Source organism: Protopterus annectens, chromosome 3.part0 (genome assembly GCF_019279795.1).
Source record: "Protopterus annectens isolate FY-2018-M chromosome 3.part0, PAN1.0, whole genome shotgun sequence".
Classification (NCBI taxonomy): Eukaryota; Metazoa; Chordata; order Ceratodontiformes; family Protopteridae; genus Protopterus; species Protopterus annectens.
The window spans coordinates 743,695,370-743,716,406 of NC_056731.1; positions in this window are offsets into that span (position 1 = coordinate 743,695,370).

Here is a 21,037-nt window from a genome sequence, read left to right on the forward strand (position 1 = left end):
ATGTAATATTGTTGTACATGTGGGCCATAACTAACACTTCCATAGCTTAGAACACAAGGCCAGTTGTGCATATGATGCAGTAGTTCCCAGGGTCAGTAGAGGTTCCTCCTCATTGGTGTGGGACCACTGTGTATGTATGGCACTGTTCAGGTACATATCCTGTAGTATGGCCATGGATTAATATCAGTCTGTCATGTGGTGCTATGTCCTCCAGGGGTGAATGTAGCACACATCCAGGGATACCATTCCGTAACAGTGATGATATGTGTTCTGCAATGATGAGGGTGGCTCTCACCTGGACATGTGAGAGGATAGGGAGGTTACAGTCATCTGGGATAACTAATAACACGTGTGTAGGACAATGCCGGAAGAGCTACCTGCACCTAAACTGTCTGCAAAATTGTTGGCAATATCTGTGCATTTGGTGAATGTGAAGCATCTTAACACTGCAGACAACAGATGCCTTCCCGTCATGTGAATCTGCCCTGTGCTGCAGTAGCCTCCTACTATTGTTATACAATATGCCTGTATCTGTAGTCCACTGGACAGGATTAATAAGTGGTGTGCAGTTGTTCTGGGTTAGATAACTGTGTGCACAGTACATGCAGTATGTGGGATGTCTGTGGTAAGCATATGCAAATGTGCTGGCGGTGTGTGTTGTGGCTTCCACTGGCCCAGTGGGCTGCATGGATAGCATCACTGTCATAACTACTGAATAACTGTGTAATTACATGCATACATAGCAAGGTAGTGTATTGTGCTTGTGGTGTTGTTCAGATATGTATATCCAGGCTGAGTAATTTGTGTCCACATCACAGGGTTGGATGGCAGCACACATCCAGTATGTATGGATGAACACCCAGAATGTGTCACACGTGTCACCTGTGCAGACGTATCTGGCCATTACCTGTGCATCCCCCACAACACACACACACATGCAACATATGGCAGAAGTACTATAGCAGTACACACATGTTCATAGGTTCATACTAGGCTATCTGCCCGAGGGCATTTACAAGACTAGCCCATAGTTTTGTGGCTTACGCCACCCCTTTAGTATGGGGAACCATACCCATTATTTTGCTGTGCCTCTGTCGAGCAGTGACACTGAGGTAATCCCTGGGGTATATCTGCGATCTCCCATCCATTGGTCAAGATTTCTCTTGAACAAGGCCATCGAGGTGCTCTGCCTCACATATACCGTGATTTTGTTCCACAGCATAGGCAGTCTTTGGTTGATGAAACTGATCCCCCAGCATGTCCTATTAATAGCCGTGTCGAGGTTTAAGTCTCCTGGCCTTGTGGCTCTGATGGATCTAGATTTTTTTAGGTGAAGCATATTCATCAAATCTGGGTCTGACATGGCCTTGTATGTTGGGCAAAGGTCACCTCTGAGCAAGCGGTAAGCGACTGAATACAACATACATGGACATGCTGGAGGGGCAAATTCCTAACTGAGAGGCTCCCTTTACTCTGTAATGAGCTCGAACAGTTGAGAATGAACAGTTCATAGGTTCATACTAGGCTATTTGCCCTAGGGCATTGGTAAGCCTAGTAGAATGTGTTTGTCTTTTGCCACCCAATCACAAGTTATGCTGCTATGCCCTTGTCCGACTTTAGTATACTATGCCTCTGTCTAACAGTGACATAGAAGTGATACCTGGGGTACAACTATGATCTCCATCCACTCATCCAGATTCCTATGGAAGAGAGTCAATGAGGGACTCTGCCTAACCAGTAGTGTGAGCTCATTACAGAGTGAAGGGAGCCTCTCGGTTAGGAATATGCCCTCCAGCATGTCCATGTATGTCAGTGCTGAGGTCCAGCTCTCCTGAGCATGTGGCTGTATGGGACTCTGATTGCCTGAGGTACATCACGTCATTACTGCTAGGTAGGACATGGCTGTATATGGCATGCACAGATTGCCCCTGAACAGGCAGTATGCCACTGAGTCCAGCTGGATTCACTTTACCTGGGCAGCATATGACATCTGTGTGAGCCATTGCATCCCCTTGATGATGTACTGTTGTCCTGTACCAGTTGCTGTAGGTGTCTGGTTAGGTACATCCCAAAAGGTGCATTGTATGCAATTATAGGCCTGATGATGGATGAGTACAGAGGCACAATGACCTCCCCTGCCATACATGTGAATCAGTCATGATTAGCTGGGCTATATAACATGTCTGTCAATCCACGCTGCCCATGTGGTAGACAAATGACAGACTGCTACCATGTTTCTTCCCAGGTCCCCAACCACGCCTACTGTACTCAATGGCCTAACACCTATGTTGTACTGTGCCACCAATGTGGAGGCGTGGGAATCTGCATTGAATACTGATACTCCCTCCCTTGTTCAAGTGTTGTGGCCGACAAGAATGGTAACAGCTATAACGTGGTAGTACTGGTGTGCTCCTGTGAAACCTGAAACAGGTTCATGTTACTGCACAGATATCGATGTCCAGAATGCTAGGTAGGGTTTTGGGTGCGTGCATCCTTGGGTCTAGACGTCCAGTGTTGAGTAGCATCACTCTTACTTCCTCATCCTTTGTGATACAAATGGATGTGGGTTTGCCTTATGAGCCTTGCCTAATACAGGCACAATGGGTGTAGCAGGAGGCTCCGCCAAATGTCAATAGGACTGTGGTGACAGGTGCAAGCTGTCCCTAGCAAAGCATACCACCCCAAGATGGCAGGGATTGGCACACCTGTGAATGACACCAGTATGTCAGTCAATTGTTGGAAGGGATAATTGTGCCTTGATATTGTGGCATTGTTCTAGGTGAGGGTAGGATGCTACTCAAGGTCAGGGTCAAACTGTCCTGGCTACGTGCTCAGAGAGCTCTGTAATGTCTCATGTCATGTAGTCCAGGGAGGAATGTGTCAGGCCATTCACAGCAGCATGGACATTGACTGAGTCATACCTGTACCTGCCTTGGGGTTACCTGACTGTTTGTGTTATGTGGCAGGTCATAGTGCCTGACAGGCTGCACACCGTGACCCTCACCTCGTTAAGCCTGGTGAACGTGATGTGAGTGTGCCTGATCATAGAGGCACCTAGTACAGGTGTATGAGGTGTGTTGTTAACTGTTAATGGCTGTGAGTGTTCAGCACATTGGCTTTGTGTGATATGTGTTGCACATGTTCACTCATGTGGTAGTGGTTGCCTGGATGTCTGCATAGGAGGTCTCTGCTGCATAGGCAGAGCTGTGGTCTGAGCCTACAAGTATGATCATGTGTGATCATGTGTTAGGTCCGCTGTTGTGTTAGGGCTACGTGAGACTGGAAGTGTAGTGAGTGATCCCCTTTGCCACGTGACTGGTTATGGCGGTATTGAGTAGACAGAGCCTAGCCTCCAGTCTGGTATATGGTTGCATCACTCACATGAGTTTGAATTTGTCGTTAGGAGGAGGGGTTGTCTGTGTACATGCATCTGTTCTAACATTGTCTCTGGAGTACCACACTCACCAGCTGGACTGAGGAGGGAACTGACAACTGACCTCTGGACATGCTAGAATACTATTGTGAACTCTGTAATCACTAATGATTGAAAACAAGGTCCAGTGGGGAGTGAGGGTGTACTGACATTACCTACAACTGCTGACTGATATAAAAGCGCCAGTGAGCAAATGCCAGGTAACCTAAGTGCAATGTGTCACAATGAAGTAAATGCAACAATGACAAGCAGTCACTTGCTGTCATGTGTAACATGGAAGTACGTACAGTAAGCAATGCAGATAACAGTAGTGAGTCACAGATGTGTTTCAAAGATGTGTACTATGTGGAAGTAGCATACCAGTGAAATAACAAGCTAACAGATAACAAGCATATAAACAAAGGTAGATGCAGGAGGCCTGATGTAGTGTTTGCTACAACAAACAAGGTGTAGCAATGTCAGTAAGATACAGCTCAGATATGCATGCACTATAAACCTGATACCAGATGTCCCCAGCTATGAATGGCAGAGTACAGCCTATTGTCACACATGAGTGCAGACCACAAACCTCGTTAATGTTAAATAACTGGCCTAAAGGACAACTGCCCATACCAGAAGTAATACACTTGTACACTGGGCCCACAATCAGCAGTTCCCAACTTCAATGGATGAAAGATATGTGTCCTGCCACCACAGTGCTTGCCACCAACCTCCCTAATGTAAAACAACTGGTCTGAAGGCCAAGTACTTAGTACAAATGACATAGAATGATAGCTACACTGTAATCAGGTTTTAACCAATCAGTAATAAGTAGAAGTTAACACTCCCTGTATAGAATGTGTACCATGTATTGTTGAGATACTATGCTGATAACCTGTTTGTGTACCTTTCCAGATAGACATGGCACCTAAGAGAAATCCTGCGTATTCTGCTGCAGAGGATGACGTGATCCACCAGAGCCTGGTGCGTGACTATGCCATCCTGTTCTCACGCACCACCCAGAACCAGCAGGAGAGGTCTGCACTGTGGCAAAGCCTTGTTAGCAGGATAAATGATGTTGGCATGCATGATAGGACATATGAGCAGGTGAGACATCACTGCAGTGATTTGATAAGAAATGTCCGCCAGCGTGCTGCAGATATCCGCAGGCAACAGGCTGCCACAGGTGGGGTGGCCACACATCCACACCTCACCAGACAGGAGGGGCTACTGCTAAGTGTTGTGGATCCAGCCCCAGAACAACATCAACCATCATGCATCATGATGGAGGTTGGATCCACACATCAGCAAGACAGCGAGCGGCCAGGTAAGATGCCATATTCATTTATTGTTATTACTTTTACATTTGTTGACCCATATAGTCTAGCTGGATATGAGTTCATTTTCAGTAGAGGCATGTGGAGAAAAGCTCCACACATAACGTAATAAAGGCAGACAGACAAGTTGTCAATACAGACAGCCAACATAATAGAATTGTACACCAGCCTGTTAATTAAATCAACATACATGTAAGGAAGTCAAACAGTTTATAGTCATACACAATGTACCGTTGGTTTCAAAGCAATCCTACCTAAAGCATAATGGTTATGCAATAAGGCAAAAGCCATATACATAATAGTTAGGGCTCAGAAGGGTAGAGAAGTAGAAGGAGTATGACAGATACAATGATATGGAAGAGGCAGGAGTCAAGAAGGGAAGTGAGGAAAAGAAGGAAGACAGTCAAGAGGAGGTGGGAGGGATGGGAGAAGTAGGTCAGAGCATAGAAGGACATCAAGGTGAAAGAAACAGGGTAGAAGCTAGTTTCTATGCACAATGAGGGGTTAAAGGTGAAGAGAGCATAGGGAGAGGGACATTAGCCTGGACTCCAAGAAGAACAAAGCCAGTGGTTTTGGAAGTACAATTTGAGTTGACGTTTGAAGAGAGGTAAGGGTGAGATTAGAGTTAACTCCTGGTATGTACATATGACTGTTCTGTACGCTGTTACTTCATGCACGCATAAGGTGTGCATGTGGTATGTATCTGTCATCATGATATATATATACAGACATGATGTGCAGCTGATGTGTATAAGGGAACTAGTGTACTACTGTACTGTATCATGTGCAAAACAAATGGCACACATGTGCCCACTGACATTACTCTCTTCACACTTCCAGGTCCCTCCCATGTATCACCGAGGCAGGCCATACATGCTGGTGAGTCTTTTTAACAGTATCTGTAAAACAATTTATAAAACTAGGAAGAGTAGTGTAACTCTGTAGTAGACATGCTGGTGACTGTGTCCACAATAACTGTAATTGACAGGTAGTAAATTGAGTAGTGTAACACGGTATTGATGTGTGTGTTTACTGTGGCTGTGCATGTGTGCAAGTGTGCCTGTGCCCAAGTGTGCATGTGTGTTAGTGTCCATGAGTGCATGTGTCCATTTCTGAATGTGTGCATTAGTATTGAAGTTCATCTCTTTCAAATATGTATTGAGACTGTAATCTGTGTTCCATGTTTTCCTCCCGTAGGTTCTGGTGCTGCTCTGGTGACCTGCAGCAGGGAACCTGAATCTTGTGCCCCAGGTACTGATGATGATGAAATGTCTGTAATGGTGCAGGAAGGTGTGTCTGGGTCCGCCATTGGTCAGCCAATTGACAGTACACAGCTTTCAACCCCGTCAATGCGCACAGTCATCCTGCCGTTACATCCTTTATCACCATTGTCCCTAGGTGATGGACAGTCAGCAGTGGGCATAGATCAGGGTAATGTGGTACCTGTGGCACATGCATCCTCACACGGCAGCCATGTGCAGAGGCCTCGAATGGTACCACGCAGACAGTCGCCCATGGGTTCTCGGGCGGCATCCGTGGCCGTACTGCCTCTGGCCGACGTGCCCAGGGAGGTATGTCAACCTCCACTATGTTTAGAACTGTCATGCAGGCACAGGCACGTATGGAAAGGTACACCAGACAGGGTCTGAGGGAGCTGAGAGCATGTCGCATAGCCATGACAGACGGCATGCATGATGTTGCGAATGCTATCCGTAACTTCACAGATGTCGTTGACAGACGTTGTGGGGGCATACAACAGCTGCTTCACAACCAGATGTCCATGGGCCAGGGTGATGGTGTGCGTTTATGGCGTCGACGCGTGGCGTATGCCAGCAAGAGCACCAGCTGGCAGTGGCCGCGACGACAACGGGCCCACTCGCGCCTCAAGTGCCAGCACCAGCCCCAGCAATGCTGGGTCTGTGCTGTCATCCAGACGCCACAGGAGACCACGTGCACGTGACTCTGGACAGTCCCAACAGGGACTGTGTCCAGTCAACACACCCCTGCTTCCGATGACAGTACCCAGTCTGGGTTAGTACCGGATACAGCCCGTAGCACCCCTGCCAGGCACAGGTACCGTGTCCGTGCCCACAGACACTGATTTGGATGACCTGACAGGTGCAGTCTGTGGCTGTCCACAAAACCCTGTACATGGCAGCCATTATGTGGGACTGTGTGCGTGCTTACACACATGCAGAAACCTAACACCTAGGGCAAACACATACACACACACACTGCACCAACAACGGTCCACCCTGTACTGCTGCCCCTCACAAACACACATACACACACATGTCAATTGGTGTTACCAGTGGCGCGCTTGGGCATATCTAACCCACACCCTGTGCATATGATGACACTGTGCCACCTCCTGCATACTACAACATCGGTGCAGGTAAAGGTAAACACGTTGCTGATGCACAGGGTGACTACATAGATGTGTATAAGTAGTAACATGTTGGTAACTGTTGTGTGTTGCAGAATAAATGTGTGTATATCCCATCAGTCCTGCTGCAGTAACTGTATGAATGTCCTCAATTGTTATCTGCACCCATACTACTTAACAAAGTGTACCTGCTGCACACCATCACATGCTAACATTGACTATGGCAATGTGCATCTTGTGCTGTTATGTAGATTCAGCTACATGTATCTGTTCTGTCACACATGCATTTATACACACCCTGCTACCCACACACATGCACACGCCACCTGCCATTCCCATTATTTATCACCCTACATGAGTAGCTGTTGATACATGACAGGTACACATTTCAGAAGTGCACTATGTTGTTTACTACTGGCATCCCCTTCTCTACCTGTACTCACAGGGTGCAGGCAACCTCATCAGTTGGAAGATGTAATGTGCATCAGGTACTGTAGTACCCTGATTGCCACAGCAAACATGCTTCCCATACGGAAATGCACACACAGACACATCCCACATCCACACACTCGCCACATTCAGGCTTCAGAACACTATCTAGGTATATTCGGTACATGTGCATGTTCAAGTAGCATGTAACACTATACTGAGTACTGGCACTTAGTTGTCTGTAGTCATGTTGTCTGTATAGAATAAAAGAAATGTTTTATTATCCTACTCCGCTTTGTGGACATTACTTGAACAAGTGTTACCTTACATGTGTTATCAGTACCAACACCTTCTGTTTTGTAGTTTTGTTTGTATAGGGTGCTATCAACATCACTGCTTGTTAAGGGTAATGACCACCCTGCAGTGCATAGCCCCATGTGGCAAAAGCCACATCCCACCCCATCATTGTGCACACACACTAACCCCACCAACAGTAAAACACATACTTTCCATTTGCAAGGTTCAAACCCACACCTAACTGTGCAATGACAGTAGAAACAGACACATTAGCAGAGTGTGCTATTTGCAGTAGTTGGAGAAATGTTTACTAATGCTGTACTTAGAGGGTGCTGACATCATCTGTGTGTAGGAGGAGGGATGTGCACCCTGTAGTGTGTTCTCCCAGTTGGCAAAAGGCAGTTAACCCTCCCAGCATAGTGCACACACATAAACCACACTCATACATTCCCTTTGCAGGATTCAAACCCCCACCTAACTACGTTATGACACTGAAGAAAGACACATTAGCAGAGCGCGCTATGCAAATTACTGGCGGACTTTACTACAGGTGATATAGTTATACAGTCCTGACATCATCACTATTTCAAAAGGGGGATCTGCATCCTGTACAATACTGTCACGGTTGCTAATAGGGACATTTCCCACACACACACATCGATGTGTTGGAGGTTTGCATATGTGGGGGATCCAGAACACCAGTGTGATTAGTATATGCGAAAAGCAGAAACCTGATCTCACCGCAATGAAGTTAAAGTACTGAGCGGTTGCTGTTGAACAAACTTTACAAATCCACAGTTCAAAGAAGTTCTCGGCAGCCGTAGCAAAAGTAAAACTCTTCTTTATTTTAATGAATATAGTTGAAGGGTAAGCGCTTTCGCGTGGTCACAGCCACGCTTCATCAGACAAATAAAAGTTCTATAGTGCAATGCTTATATACAACATAAATTGAATAGATTAAAACCAAGCCCTATATAATTATGTACCTCATTAACCATTTAAAGCAACAATGCAAAGCTTCCAGGATCAAATGACAAACCACTAGAAGCGGTGTTTCAATGTTAAACACAAACTTTAAAAATGATGAATTTTTTGCGCATAACTCAAGTTGCTGTTTATAAATTAAAATTATTAACTAAAAATGTGTATTTCTATGTATATATAATGAATTAAACAAAAAACAGTCATAAAACTTAGTATAGTCTAACTAAAACTCTATGTTTAAACGAAATGAATAACAACAATGCGAACACTGCACTATTGAAGTTGACAGATATGGTTTAAGAAGGCATATATGCAGTTGTCAATACAACTAAATGAATGAGTAAACTTTTAAACCTTTAGAAAACTTAATATAGTTCAGCAATTGAGCCATATTTAGACTAAAGGCAACGGGAACATTGCGCTTCAAAATGCTGATGAAATGACGCTAAGTGAGCATTTGTGCGAATACCAACATAGCCAAAACTTGCATACATTTAACACAATTTATTTAAAACATATACATTAGATTATATGTATAATGACTAAACCAAACTGTCATGAAACTTGCTGTGAATCAATTATCATTTTATATTTAGATAAAGTAAATGGAAATAGTAAAAGCACTGCGTAGCTGAAAACTAACAGTTGACAGATATAGCCCTAGAAGGACTTGTTTGCGGTTGGCAATGCAACTAAACAGACAAATAAACTTTTAAAGAACTTGATATAGTTCTACAGTTGGTCCAGGTTTAGAAAAAAAGGGCAAAAAACCCCACGATAAAGGTCAATAAAAAACAATAAAAACTTTAGACATTAAAATGCTAATAAATATAACACTGAATGAGTGTTTATATGGTTACCATCGTAACCAAGGCTTACAATCATATAACGTAGATTATTTGAAAAATTGTTTAAAATTGCATAGAAATGTTCACCAAATTACTATAAGGCATTTCTTAAAAAATGTATTTATACTTAAAAACCACTTTATATGTACATAATTAATGTGAATTCTGTCGATGTCTTTTTTGAATCAAATAAAGTCATTTAAAAGACTTATTTTATATATTTGAGTGAATCTTGCTATAGAGGTATATTGTTAAAACATCAAGAATTACAAATCGAAGCTCAGACCAAGTGACTGATAACTTTTAAAATATATCTCAGACTAAATAGAGCCTGAAGCAGAATCTGATGAAATGTGGTAATATCTTGAAGCATAAGCGTACCTAGTGGTGCACAAATAACAATGAAAATGGGAAATATATAACTATGCTAAGAAGTACTAAAGAATGAAACCATACAGCTAAACGTGCATAAGTGAATAAATAAATAAGTAAATCTTCAATGAAACTAGTTGTGGTTGAGGTTTATATATCATAAAATTTCCTTGCTTTAAAGCTAATAAGCAAAATCTATTTAAGTAAAAATAGTATGATTTAAATTAATGTAACATAGATCCAGGAATATAACTATGTGTTAAAGCAAAATAGTAACTTAATAAACTTGATTAAATGTATTAATTGCCTATAAAATACAAAACTTATGAATTGTAGAGTACATGTATATAGATTTAAAAATATATAGAAAAACATGTAAAGAATAACTAGTTATAAACCAATATAGAAATAATATTATAGGATATTGTGAAATATTATAAAATATTATGAAAATATATTATAAAAATATATATTAAATTATTTAACTTATATCATAATTTTAAAGATAAATATTAATAGTGAGAGATATGCAACTAAAAGTATGTAACTAAAAATATATATATGAAATAATTATACAATAGTTATACAGTAATCTTAGCGTTTCCTATTATTTAAAATAGGTTTAATAGAAACTGAGGTATTCAATCCTGGATAACTATGAGCATTAAATTTTAAAATCCATTTTAATTCTGCCAGGGCTAAATTATTTAAGTTATCTCCGCCCCTGGGATTTAATTTTATTTTTTCAAGTACCCTAAACAGAAAATTATGTTCCTTATGTTCTATTATATGTTGTGCTAATGCATTGGTATCTATTTCTTTCTTTATTTCATATAAATGATCATATATACGATCAGTTAACCTCCTTTTTGTTAATCCAATGTAAAATGCTGTACATTTTGTACAGGTTGCTAAATAAACCAGGTTTTTTGTTTGACAATTAGCTGTAACATTAATGTAATAAGTAAAACCTAAGGTGGAATGAGTAAAGGTTGAGTCTAAACAAATCATTTTACACCTGGTACAAGAACCACAAGAAACTGTTCCCATTGTTTGTGTAGGTTTCATAATATTTGGTACAATATCTTTACATAAAATTTGTTTCAAGTTGGGACAGTTCTTATATAAAAAGGAAGGAAAGTTTCCCACCAAATTGGATACTAAAAAATCTGTCTGTAATATGTTCCAGTTATTCCGTATAACTGTCTCCAAACTTTTTACATCACTAGTGTATTTTAAAATGTATGGTATTTTTATAATATCATTGCTATTTTTATATTTAAAGGAATTGTATTTCTTAACAGTGAGTGGTGTAGTTTCTGTAGTGTGTATAGTATTATTTTTAATGGAGTTGACAAGCTTAAAGTTGTATCCTCTATCTAAAAATAATTGCTCTAACTGGTCAGATTCTTTTTCTAGGACAGTGTTTTCCTGGCAAAGTCTAGTCAGCCTAGTAAACTGACTTTTAACTATGCCTGGGAACATGTGCCTAGGATGCATGCTGCTGTAATGAAGTAGTGTGTTAGTCCAAGTAGGTTTCCTATAAATAGAGGATATGATTTTTCCTTGCTCAGTAAGTGTTAAGGTAACATCCAGGAATTCAACTTGTTTCGTGGATGCTTCCACTGTGAATTTCAAGTAACTAGTAGTGGATTCTAGATGGTGTAAGAAACATGTAAATTCCTCTAGGGTACCTTGCCAAATTAGGAGAACATCGTCTACAAAACGTTTGTAGAACTTGATTTTGTTAAAACCAGGATTGGTGAACAAATGCTCTTTTTCCCAATTTAGGACCACTAAATTCGCATACGTATTTGCGCATGGGGTGCCCATAGCTACACCCCATGTCTGCAAATACGTCATGCTGTTAAACATAAAGATGTTATTATTAAGCACTAAATCCAAGAGCTGACAAATTAGTATAATTTTATCAGAAGAGAAGCTGGTATCTCTTACAAGCAATTCTCTAATTGCTTCCAAACCCAAATCATTGGGGATGGATGTAAAAAGATTTTTTACATCTAAAGTTATCAGCAAATACTCATCTATCCCAGTGTTCAGTAATACATCCTCAAGGCTGCTTAGTAAATCATAAGTGTCTTTTAACAGAGTTGGAACCAAATCCACTACAGGTCTAAGATATTTTTCAAGGGCTGTCGAGATGGTGGCAGTTACCCAATTACAGCCTGATACTATAGGCCTAAGGGGTATAGGGTGTACCTGTTTGTGAATCTTGGGCAAGCCTTTTATTGTAGGAGTGGTAGGGAACTCAATGTATAAGTACCTATATTCTTCTGGTGTAATTTGTCGGCACATTAAAAGGTCATAAAGTGTGGCATGTACATCAGTTACAATAGAGTGGACTTTTTCCTGAGAGATGATGGAATAAGTATCTTGATCTGATAACATATTTAACATCAAAGTAACATAATCTGCAGTATTCATAACTATAATGCCACCACCTTTGTCTGCAGGTCTAAATGTGATATCAGGAAACTGTTTAAACTTTTTTAGGGATGCCATTTCTCCAGAAGATAAGTTAACATAAACTACTTTGTTTTTCTTAGTAGAAAAGAGTTTATAAAAGTCTCTCTCACAGGCTTTAAGAAAGCAGTCAATACTGAAGGGTAAAGGTGGTGAAAAATTACTCTTTTGTCTTAGTGACACATGTTCTGATTGTGAAGTTTCAGTATTGCATGTTGTAGAGGTATTTTTGAAAAACATTTTAAGGGCTACATTTCTGCAAAAAATACGTAACTCACATAAAACATCAGCCAAGTTACTGCATTGTGCTGGTATAAAATTTAAGCCCTTGTTAATCAAACTAACATCTGATATACACAAATCATAGTTAGATAAATTAACAAATATGTCAGTTACATCCTTTGCCTTCGATTCGTTCCATATCTTTCTTCTGAATTTTTCCTTTTTCTTGGCCCTCTGCTCTGAGAGCGCCCTCTCCCTTGATACTGTGTTTTTATGGGATAGGGTAAAAAACGACTTGCTTCTTGAGTCAATTTAGGTTTTGCACCTAAACGAATATCATTGTGCATATTAGCAAAAGCTAGTTGGTTAGGAGGTGGTGTTGCAGAATAAGCAGTCAATCTAGGAAATTCCGTCTCACTAGGTAGAGCAAGATTGTTATCAGTTATAGGTAAAGTAGATGGAGCTGAAACACCAACAGATGTAGAAGCAGCATCATTGGTTATAACATTGTCATTAACATTTGTTAAAGAAGCTGACCTTTGTGGTTGAGTTTGTATATTATTATGTCTGGGCCAGACAAAAATCTGACCAGTTTGAAAATCATTAAAGTCCCTCTGCAACTTTTTCAATTTAATTTGTTTCAGTTTCTCACTAAAAGAATTCACTTGTGAGAAAATGGTTTGCAGTCTATTTTTAGCATAGTCTGATTTAAACTTGTCAATTAAATTTTTGTGAGTTATGTCTATTTCAGTACGTAGTTTAGTCTCAAGAGGTAAAAAATATTCATTTAAAAGTGACATGTACCTGAATCCTTGTTCAATATTTAGGTCCTGCCACTTTTTCAGGAGCACTGGATGATTAGTTCCATAGGATGGCATGCAAAATACACGCATTCCTCGGGGTACGATTCTATGATGTATGGATGCTTCAAGGTGTTGCCTTTGCCAGGCGTACCTTTGTAGTAAGTAGAGCTTGTCTTCAAATTCTTTCACGACTAAATTGAAGTCAGCAAGATTTTCATCCGGTAAGGTGGAAGCAGGAATATTAACTGGCCCACCTAGTTCCAAAGCCAATAAAGGGTTAGCAACGTGATGCAGCAGTCCTTCTGGTATAGCTGAAAATTCCCTCGACTCTGGTCTGTAGTCTAATTCTACATTGGTGGAATCCATCGCGTAGAGCAGTTACCACACAGAAAAAGTGGAGAAAAAACTAAGAGGTAACTGCAGCTCCAAGAGGTCAGGTAACACAAACAAGTACAAATGCGAAAAGCAGAAACCTGATCTCACCGCAATGAAGTTAAAGTACTGAGCGGTTGCTGTTGAACAAACTTTACAAATCCACAGTTCAAAGAAGTTCTCGGCAGCCGTAGCAAAAGTAAAACTCTTCTTTATTTTAATGAATATAGTTGAAGGGTAAGCGCTTTCGCGTGGTCACAGCCACGCTTCATCAGACAAATAAAAGTTCTATAGTGCAATGCTTATATACAACATAAATTGAATAGATTAAAACCAAGCCCTATATAATTATGTACCTCATTAACCATTTAAAGCAACAATGCAAAGCTTCCAGGATCAAATGACAAACCACTAGAAGCGGTGTTTCAATGTTAAACACAAACTTTAAAAATGATGAATTTTTTGCGCATAACTCAAGTTGCTGTTTATAAATTAAAATTATTAACTAAAAATGTGTATTTCTATGTATATATAATGAATTAAACAAAAAACAGTCATAAAACTTAGTATAGTCTAACTAAAACTCTATGTTTAAATGAAATGAATAACAACAATGCGAACACTGCACTATTGAAGTTGACAGATATGGTTTAAGAAGGCATATATGCAGTTGTCAATACAACTAAATGAATGAGTAAACTTTTAAACCTTTAGAAAACTTAATATAGTTCAGCAATTGAGCCATATTTAGACTAAAGGCAACGGGAACATTGCGCTTCAAAATGCTGATGAAATGACGCTAAGTGAGCATTTGTGCGAATACCAACATAGCCAAAACTTGCATACATTTAACACAATTTATTTAAAACATATACATTAGATTATATGTATAATGACTAAACCAAACTGTCATGAAACTTGCTGTGAATCAATTATCATTTTATATTTAGATAAAGTAAATGGAAATAGTAAAAGCACTGCGTAGCTGAAAACTAACAGTTGACAGATATAGCCCTAGAAGGACTTGTTTGCGGTTGGCAATGCAACTAAACAGACAAATAAACTTTTAAAGAACTTGATATAGTTCTACAGTTGGTCCAGGTTTAGAAAAAAGGGCAAAAAACCCCACGATAAAGGTCAATAAAAAACAATAAAAACTTTAGACATTAAAATGCTAATAAATATAACACTGAATGAGTGTTTATATGGTTACCATCGTAACCAAGGCTTACAATCATATAACGTAGATTATTTGAAAAATTGTTTAAAATTGCATAGAAATGTTCACCAAATTACTATAAGGCATTTCTTAAAAAATGTATTTATACTTAAAAACCACTTTATATGTACATAATTAATGTGAATTCTGTCGATGTCTTTATCCTGTACAATACTGTCACGGTTGCTAATAGGGACATTTCCCACACACACACATCGATGTGTTGGAGGTTTGCATATGTGGGGGATCCAGAACACCAGTGTGATTAGTATATGGTTTGATTGCAACAATGAGGGATATACTCCCAGTGGTGATTAGTTTTTACTCATGTTTGTAAAGATCAGCTCTAGTATATCTGCCCCTCTTGTGGGAAGGTTGGTTACCTGTTCCATAGCCAAAGAATGTCTGATCAATGGGAATCTTAGAGCTTGGGTATTGTGGCCTGTGTAATGTACACAGTCTATGTTTGGGTAGCTGGCATCACCCAGTATGATGGTGTTTGCAGAGTAATCTAAACTCTCCTGTGTCAGCATGAAGGCTGTGTGGGAGACCTGAGTTTGAGAGGGTGCTGTAAGAGCTCCTCTGTGTCTCTTTCCATGTGGTCCAGGGAGGTACGTCCCAACAGGTAGCTGACTGTGACCCTCCCCTTGCTCTGTCTGGAGGGCGGCACGTCTGTCAACAGCTCATGTCAAGCAAGTGCACACCCCTCATAAATGATGTGGAAGCCTTCAAAGGCCCAAGGCCTGTTGAAAATATGGACCAGACTGCAGATACCTGTATAGAGGCATTCTGTGGACACATTCAGGAATGCATGGATCATGAAGCCACATATGAAAGCATGACCCAATTCTCCAAAGGCAGATGTCCTGGGCGCCGGACACCAGCCATAAACACACTATACAATAGAAGGATGGCGCCACTACATGATACAACAACCTCCCAAAATGTGAAGGCACCACTGATGAGTATTGGAAGACAACTACAGGCACCCATATGATTGTCTAAGGCCATCTTTGAGAGAGGATTCCACAAGCCACTGAGGATAATCACAAGGCTGCCTGTAGTTATGTTAGTAACCTGGGTGGTACTACCCAGATATGCTCAGAGGTAATACAATATGTCACACAAAATATAAAACACACAGACATTGCCATCATCCTAGTGGACAGGTTCAATGCTGCCTTCTCCCCGGACCACACCAAAAGGGAACATATGTCTCGCATCACAGTGCTTGGCCGCTGACATCACAGATGCTCAGGTAAGAGATGCCCTTCCCAAAGCAGTAAACACTGCATCAATGGGACCAGACAGTGTCCCAGGCTGTGTCCTACATGAACCACAAGAAGAGCTACACCCAGACATAACACCACTGTTCAATCCCAGCCTTAATACATGATATGTGACCAGAGAGTGGCATACAGCAACAGTGGTCCCTCAACATGCAGGTGGTGCCGTCACGGATCCTGGACACTACTGCCCCATATGTCTGACTAGCTTTGTCTGCAAAGCTATGGCAAGAATCATCAAGAACCTCACATATCTAGATATTGTGGACCTACAGACATGTCACCATACACAGTTTGGCTTTGTCAATGGCAAATCCTGCCTATCAAACCTGTTTGCTTTGTTTGAAACAGTCACCAAGGCCACTGTTAAGGGTAGGAGGTCCACACAGCCTACCTGGACCTTGCATAAGCCTTGGATACAATACCCCACTTGTGCATTCTAGGAAGCTCACCAGTGTACATATTAACCCCTATGTCACTATGGGTATTGCACAGTGGCTCAAGGGCAGAACACACATGGTAGAATTGCTGGAGCCATGTCAGCCTCCAACCTGGTACAAGTGGTGTCCCACAAGGCAAAGCCCTAGGGGCTGTCATGTTCATTATATATTTGTCATAGGTACAGGCCAACATGGAAGTACTGTGGCTCAGCACGTCACAGGTGACTGCAGACCGAACACCATAATCAACTCAACAGCTAACACACGCATCCTCCAAAGGGACTCTTGCAAACACACGACTTGTGCCACAGCCATGGCCTCAACATGAATGACAGAAAGAGTATAGTCATCCCTTTGTCAAACAGTAAATGTCCACAATGTACCACTTATGTGTTAATCCAGTAAGTTCAGAACTAGGAATTATGGACCTTGGGTACGAGGTTGATAGCATCCTACCATTTGACAACAACATGGACAAAGTGGTTAGGTAAGCATGTGATATGGGCCACATCATCATGGGATCCACATGTAGGCCAGGGAGGACATTGTGCCCCTTTACTCATCCCTCATCATGCCCATAATTGACTATGATGAACCTGTCGGCATGCACCTTACCAGACACCTGCAGCAACTGGGGCTACCACATATGTACCTCGACAAGGGATCAAAGTGCTCAAACAGATGCCACATACTGACTGGTTAAAGTAGCAGCAGCTCTACTCAGTGACATACTGCCTCTTCATAGGCAATCTGTGCCTTACATAGAAGGCCAGGTCATACCCTCACGTAATGGCCATGCTGCATCTCAGAATATCCAGATCCCACCAGGATACACGCTGGAAATACATGAACTTCAGGAGTGATATACATAGGACATGGTGGAGGGGCACATTCACAACTCAGAGGCACCCTTCATTCCTGATTATTATCCCAATAGAGGTTAGGCGGACTGACTCAGTGACTATCCTCAAGAGCGATATTAATGACTGGATGTGACATTGTAGGGTTACCCTGGGTATCACTTATGTGTCACTGTGAGAAAGAGGCAATGTATACTAACCTTGGAAAAGGGCATAGCAAGACAGATTCACAATGCATGTTGAAAGGCACGCACATTCTAGCTAGGTGGATACATGCCCTGGGCAGATATCCCTGTACGAACCTATGGACCTATGTCTCTTTTTCACCATTGGCCCTATGTGCTGTCAATCACCAATGTAATCTCAATACTCCGGTAGCATGTGCAAAGGTCAGTTGTCAGTCACCTCTATGGTACAGTTGTGGAATATGTGTGTCATGTAGTAATGTCACAGCTGCCACATGTACACAGTCAACCCTATCCCCTACCCATTGATGTACATCACATGTATGAGATGGAAACACATGGCCAAACTGTAACAACAACATACAAGTCAGTCAGATGCATGGACACATATGACTCAGTCATTGTCCATGCCACCACAGCTGATGTGGGATGTCGCTCACTGGGATACGTGATAGGGAACATGGAAGGGATCACTGAGCAAGTGACACAGGCTGGTAGACCCCTGACCTTGGTTGGCATCAGACCCTCACCAGGGATTCTGACAAATTACTGAATGCTAATGAATAAGTGTATCTACAACACCCTAGCTGAATGGTTCTTAGCATGCAGTCACTGCATTGCTATGGAATACTGTCTTACCACTCCCACAACAGGTGAAAACATGCAGCTCCTGTACATTAACAACATGTAGACCTTATGCCCCAGACCAGGTGTGCATCCCTCACTACTAGGCTGATAGCATCTACATCTCACACTGAATATACACATCCCACATGCAGCATCTGCACAGAAGACCACGGTCATAATGTTACCCTGTGCAAATACCATGTATTCACATGTGGCAGGCATCACACATGGTAACTATTGAAAGTCACAGGTACATATGTGTATTTGGCACACACATACATCATGTGTTCATTGCCATAACCGTTGTAATCAATGTCATGCATTATTGTGAGGGACAACCCACATACATGGGCATTCTGTGTGTGCACAACACACATGGCATGTCTGTAATCAAAAGCCATACATAATTGTGATATCGTTTAGAAATGGGTATGTGCATCCTGTAGTGTGTTTTCCCAGTTGCCAAAAGGGATATATCAATCATACACACTTACCCCCCTACACACACACTTGTCATGTGCCGGATTCAAACCCCTACCTAACTATGTTAAGACACTAGAGACCGACGCATTAGCGCAGCACACTATTCGCATTACTGGGGAATGTCCTTTCCCCTGATATACTTATAGGGTGCTGACATCATCAGAGTTTAGAAAGTGGAATGATCATCCTGTGGTGTGTTTTCCCAGTTGCCAAAAGGGATGTTTCTTTCATACCCACACACTTACCCCCTTCACACACACTTGTCATCTGCTGGATTCAAACCCCTACCTAACTATGTTAAGACACTAGAGACGGACGCATTAGCACAGCGCTATTCGCATTACTGGGGAAAGTTCTTTCCCCTGATATACTTATAGGGTGCTGACATCATCAGAGTTTAGAAAGTGGAATGATCATCCTGTGGTGTGTTTTCCCAGTTGCCAAAAGGGATGTTTCTTTCATACCCACACACTTACCCCTTCACACACACTTGTCATCTGCCGGATTCAAACCCCTACCTAACTATGTTAAGACACTAGAGACGGACGCATTGGCACAGCGCTATTCGCATTACTGGGGTAAGTCCTTTCCCCTGATATACTTATAGGGTGCTGACATCATCAGAGTTTAGAAAGTGGAATGATCATCCTGTGGTGTGTTTTCTCAGTTGCCAAAAGGGATGTTTCTTTCATACCCACACACTTACCCCCTTCACACACACTTGTCATCGGCCGGATTCAAACCCCTACCTAACTATGTTAAGACACTAGAGACGGACGCATTAGCACAGCGCGCTATTCGCATTACTGGGGAAAGTCCTTTCCCCTGATATACTTATAGGGTGCTGACATCATCAGAGTTTAGAAAGTGGAATGATCATCCTGTGGTGTGTTTTCCCAGTTGCCAAAAGGGATGTTTCTTTCATACCCACACACTTACCCCCTTCACACACACTTGTCATCTGCCGGATTCAAACCCCTACCTAACTATGTTAAGGCACTAGAGACGGACGCATTAGCACAGCGCGCTATTCGCATTACTGGGGAAAGTCCTTTCCCCTGATATACTTATAGGGTGCTGACATCATCAGAGTTTAGAAAGTGGAATGATCATCCTGTGGTGTGTTTTCCCAGTTGCCAAAAGGGATGTTTCTTTCATACACACTTAACCCCTTCACACACACTTGCCACCTGCTGGATTCAAACCCCTACCTAACTATGTTATGACACTAGAGATGGACGCATTAGCACAGCGCGCTATTCGGATTACTGAGAGAATCCTTTTCTCCAATATACTTATAGGGTGCTGACATCATCAGAGTCTAGAAAGTGGAATGATCATCCTGTGGTGTGTTTTCCCAGTTGCCAAAAGGGATGTTTCTTTCATACACACTTACACACACACTTACCCCCTTCACACACACTTGCCACCTGCTGGATTCAAATCCCTACCTAACTATGTTATGACACTAGAGACGGACGCATTAGCACGGCACGCTATTCGGATTACTGAGATAATCCTTTTCTCCAATATACTTATAGGGTGCTTACATGATCAGTGTCTAGAAAGGGGGACGACCATCCTCTGGTGTGTTTTCACATTTGCTAGGGGTAACATTTGGACCAAGTGTGTGAGCATGCCCAGTTCAGCCTTCCTGTGGCATGTTGTGTGAAAGATGTCTCATTTATCTAAGTGTGTGAGCATGCCCAGTGTGGGCTTTACATATGTTGAACTCTGCAGCCCATCACATTTGTGGATGAGTGTGACCTTCAACAAATACCTCCAGTTTATGGTTGTGTGTTCTGTGCCATGTTGTGTAGTTACTGTCCGAATGCTTTTTGTGTGAACAAAACTGGGAGTATACTGTGCCTGCAGGTTTTGCATGGGATACTTTGCACACAATTGTCAACATCCGTTCATACTGACCTAACACTGTAGCACTGTCTAGTGTAGTGTTTCAGTACTTTCACTGTGGTGGTCAGTATCCTGGG